Source organism: Echinops telfairi, unplaced genomic scaffold (assembly GCF_000313985.2).
Source record: "Echinops telfairi isolate 266 unplaced genomic scaffold, ASM31398v2 ScPeMD7_7412;HRSCAF=8450, whole genome shotgun sequence".
Classification (NCBI taxonomy): domain Eukaryota; kingdom Metazoa; phylum Chordata; class Mammalia; order Afrosoricida; family Tenrecidae; genus Echinops; species Echinops telfairi.
In genome coordinates, this window is record NW_022111312.1 from 336,874 (window position 1) to 341,721 (window position 4,848).

General features: G+C 46.1%; 1 long non-coding RNA gene across 1 annotated transcript in view; it reads left to right on the plus strand.

Annotated features, from left to right (window-relative positions):
- Positions 1 to 555: 555 nt before the first annotated feature.
- LOC123522463 overlaps positions 556 to 4,848 on the plus strand; it is a 23,887-nt gene continuing 19,594 nt past the window's right edge. The window contains exon 1 of the long non-coding RNA XR_006680732.1: positions 556 to 677. This is a non-coding gene — a long non-coding RNA (uncharacterized LOC123522463). The remainder of the gene's footprint in view (positions 678 to 4,848) is intronic.

Here is a 4,848-nt window from a genome sequence, read left to right on the forward strand (position 1 = left end):
GAACAGCACTGAGCGTCTGCTTCACAAGAGCACTCAGTGAGCGACTGTGGCGAAATCTTTTTGGAAGTTTCCAATATCACAGTTCACTAAATGCAAACTTTTATCATGAGTCTAACGTAGGGACGGAACCTCCATGGTTCAGACCTACCAGCCACGCCCAGGGAAAAAGAAGAGGCTCTTTGATCCATAAAGAAGTGCCATTATGCAAACACTGTGGAGCAGTTTTGCTGCTTTGTGTCATGTGTTCTGACTAATCTGGACCAAAAAAATGGAGAGGAATAATGTTGAGTTGGTCAGATAAACTGTGGAGAGCTAATGTTATTGTGTCAGATGAGATATTCAGTGTGTGGGGCTAGCATGTTATGAGAGAGGAAGTGAGTCTAGACAGTGATGGAATGAGAGTGATCATCCCCCGGTGGTCCTCTTTAGCAGAACCTCATGTCTAATGTCTTTAAAGTCTCAGTGCGCAGGACTGTCAGCCTCCTCCTCCCCTTTTCATCTATTGGAGTTCACGGTACCTTGCTGAACTAGCATATGTGGGCTGTTTTAGGACGCCGTGGCTGTTGAAGATGTGGCTGTGGACTTTTCCCCGGAAGAGTGGACCTTGCTGGATCGTTCTCAGAGGAAACTCTACAGACACGTGATGATGGAAACTTTCAGAAACCTGGCCTCAGTGGGTATGGATGCTTTTCTGTTTCTAAATTCATGTAGTCAAATAAGTCATACTCATTGATATTCTCTAGGATGTAGTCCTAATAATGGGAAGGCCGTGTTATCTATGACAAACACAGTCATTTTCACTCAACAGCATGCATGTCATGGCTTCCCCATGAATGGAAGCTCTCAGTATTCAAGTAAATTTTTATTGCATTTGTGTAAGTTTAAGTGCAATAAATATCAACACTGCCCTTCCTTGGTGCACACAGTATGCTTGTGTTCTGTTCCTTGTGAAGGATGTGTTTATTAAAAGTTTTTTTAATCGTTTTATTAGGGACTCGTACAACTTTTATCACAATCCATACATAAATCAATGTGTAAAGCACATTTGTGCATTCATTGCCCTCATCATTCTCAAAACATTTGCTCTCCACTTAAGCCCCTGGCATCAGCTCCTCATTTTCCCCCCTCCCTCCACGCTCCCCACTCCCTCATGAACCCTTGATAATTTATAAATTATTATTTTGTAATATCTTGCAGTTTCTGATGTCTCCCTTCACCCACTTTTCTGTTATCCATCCCCCATGGAGGAGGTCACATGTCGATCCTTGTATTCGGTTCCCCCTTTCCAACCCACCCTCCCTCTACCCTCCCAGTATCACCACTCACACCACTGGTCCTGAAGGGATCATCCGCCCTGGATTCCCTGTGTTTCCAGTTCCTCTCTGTACCAGGGTACATCCTGTGGTCTAGCCAGATTGGTAAGGTAGAATTGGGATCATGATAGTGGGGGAGGAGGAAGCATTTAGGAACTAGAGGAAAGTTGTGTGTTTCATTATTCCTACATCGCACCCTGACTGCCTCGTCTCCTCCCTGAGACTCTTCTGTAAGGGGATGTCCAGTGGCCTACAAATGGGCTTTGGGTTTCCACTCCGCACTCCTCCCCTCATTCACTATTATAAGATTTTTTGTTCTGATGATGCCTGATACCTAATCCCTTCGACACCTCGTGATCGCACAGGCTAGTGTGCTTCTTCCATGTGGACTTTGTTGCTTCTGAGCTAGATGGCTGCTTGTTAACCTTCAAGCCTTTAAGAGCCCAGATGCTATATCGCTTGATAGCCGGGCACCATCAGCTTTTTTCACCACATTTGCTTATTCACCCACTTTGTCTTCAGAGGTTGTGTCCGGAAGGTGAGCATCACAGAATGCCAATTTAATAGAATAAAGTATTCTTGCATTGAGGAAGTACTTGTGTAAGGGCCCAATGTCCTTCTGCTACAGTAATACTAAACCTATAAAAATATGCACAGAGATCTATTTCCCCATCCTCATATATAAATATATTTGCATATGTACATGCCTTTATTTAGACCTCTATAAATGCCCTTTGCCTCCTAGCTCTTTCTTCTATTTCCTTTTACTTTCCTCTTGTCCCACTACCATGCTCAGTTTTCATTTGGGTTTCAGTAATTCCTCTTGGTTACATTATCCTTGGTCATGCCTTCCCAGGCCTCCTACACCCACCTCACCACCGAGTTGGACCACTTGTTCCCTTGTCCCTGGGTTTGTGAACACCACTACTTTTCCTCCCACCTCCTGATCTTCCATATCTCCCCAGAACTGTCGGTCCTGTTGTTTTCTCCTCCAGATTGTTCATCCAGCCTATCTTATTTAGACAGCCCTGTCTTTCTTGTCCTTTGAATGACCGTTTGCTCCATTCATGAATGATGATTTTCATGTCTGTCTCCTCCCACCCCACTCCACCCCCAACACACACACACTTACCCACACAGACCTCATTGGGTCTTCTGTCATTAGTGTTCAATGCATCAAATCTATTTGAGATATTCCTGAAATTGAGGTGAGATGGGATTTGAGTTTGTATTTTGACTCTCGTGGACTTGTTTTAATTTTCCTTGCTTTATTCTGAACTTACAGATAAACAATTGATGGTTAGTTAGCCAGTCAGCCCTCGACCTAGTTTTACCGGTAACTATGTAGCTTCCCACTGATTTAGTCCTACAGATGTAGTCAATTTGATTTCTGTTTTCTGTATATTCCATCTTTAGACATCCATGTGTATAACTGCCTTGATGTTTTGTTGAGACATGTATTTGTGGTGAATCAGTCATTGTCCTTGGAAAAGTTCCGTCATGCAAGCTCTGGCTTTCTTTCTGTCACCAAGTCCATATTTTCCAAATACTGTTCCTTCCTCTTTGGTTCCAACGTTTATACTCCGATGGCCAGTAATTATCAATGCATCTTGATTGCATGGATGATGAATTACAGACCAAAGTCATGGGTAGAATCTTACATTCTTCATCACTAGCTTTTGTGGTTGGTGCTCATACATTTGAATAATAGTTGTATTGATGGAATTTCCTTGAAGGCAAAGAGATACAATCCTATCACAGACAGCATTGAACTTCCTGACGGATGTTGCGAACTTCATGACGGATGTTGCCATGTCCTTTTTGACAATGAATTCCACGCCGTTTCTCATGATGGTGTAATTCCCAGCATAGTAAGTCATAGGATGTTCTGAATCAAATCGGCCAATATGAATCCGTGTCAGCTCACTAATGCCAAAGATGTCAACCTTTATGTGTTCCATTTCATTTTTCACTAATTTCAATTTTCTTAGAGTCATACTTCGCCCAATTCCTGTTCTGATCATTAGCCGATTTTTATAGCTGTGTCTCTTCACCTTGAGTTGTGCCCTGTCAGCAAATGAGGATCTGGAAGTTTCCACTCCTACAGAAACCTGCAGACAGTGTACAATGAAGTTCCTCTGGAAGACAGAGGAATGCGCAGGTGGGGCTCAGGGAGTTCAGGTCCCCTCCCTCTGTAGACTGTCTTTTGCTCTGCACAGTTCCACTCCTCCCTTCTCCTGGCCCCGCCCCCACGCCACTCTTCCGGTCCCACCCATTACCTGCAGGCCCCGCCCCTACATGGATGATGCCGTTTCCTCCTCTTTTCACTCCTGAGCAGGCAAGTCACCGCAGACGGTCCCAAGAGGCGAGGTGAGTCTTTGTGTCTCTCGTTCGACGGAGCGCTTGAAATCCAGAACCCACACTTGTTTCCGGGGACCCTGCGGACGTTGAAGTGTCCGCACCGTGTCCGCCCCTGGTCCTCCGTCATTGTGTCCCCTCCCCGGGACCTTTCTGGTTCAGTCCACCCCAGGCGGATCGCCAGCCTCTGAATTTGGGCTTTGGAACTCCCTACCCCCATTCGTCCTGCGCAGAACCCCAGGTAAGGCCCAGCGCGGCGTGGGTTGGGACCGTGGGCCTGCTCCTTCCGTGTGGGGTGGCGGCCCTTGAGTGGACCCGGCCCAGGCTGGCCCTTACCGAAAGGGGAGGCCCGCCATGCGGTCATCAGAGCGCCATATTATTCTCTAAGATCCTGACTGTGTCGGTCCTGAATGGTGTCTGCCCATCGGAACTGAGCATGTGCTCCATTTAGGGTGCAAAGCCCCCGATCTCAAAGATAACGTAAGAAGGACTTGTGTTCAGTCTTAAGAGACACAAAATAGGCATCATCTGGTTGGAAGGCTGTTATTAGAAGTCAAAACATCTCTTGGGTATTCAAATCAGGAACCTGGTTAAATAAGGCTTGGAAGAAAGAAAACACATTCATGATTGGTGGCAGATCAATCCGTCACAGGTAGACGCGGGAGGACAGAAGCAGGACCAGGTCCATGATTGGGGCAGTACATTGTCAGATAGAAGATCTGACAAGATTGGTCAGGCCCTTCTGACCAAGGCAGTCAGGGCACAACTGATAGGGGGATTCATATTGTAACTCCCACCTGGGCTGGCTGGAGGGAGGTGCTGTTAATGTATCGTCCCAGAGCCCCTTGCTGACTGGTAAGGTTGCCTATAGCCTTGGTTAATGATCAGAATTCCAGAAGACTTCATCGATGTGGGACTCCGCAAATAGAGTTTGGGCTGTCACAGGCTCTGCATATAAATTCACGCACTTTCGTTGCATAGACTCAATCACAGCGGTCTTCCATATCCTTGGGCAAATTGGGATGCTCAAAATTTAAGCTCTAATACAGCTCCCGAGATTTGTCTCCCAATTCCCGCTGATACTGGACCTGTCCCCTGGGGAAGTGCAGGACCCCACTTGGAGACATCTCCAATTAACCTCACCTCAGAGATTAGTTTTATTATTGACTCAGTTTCC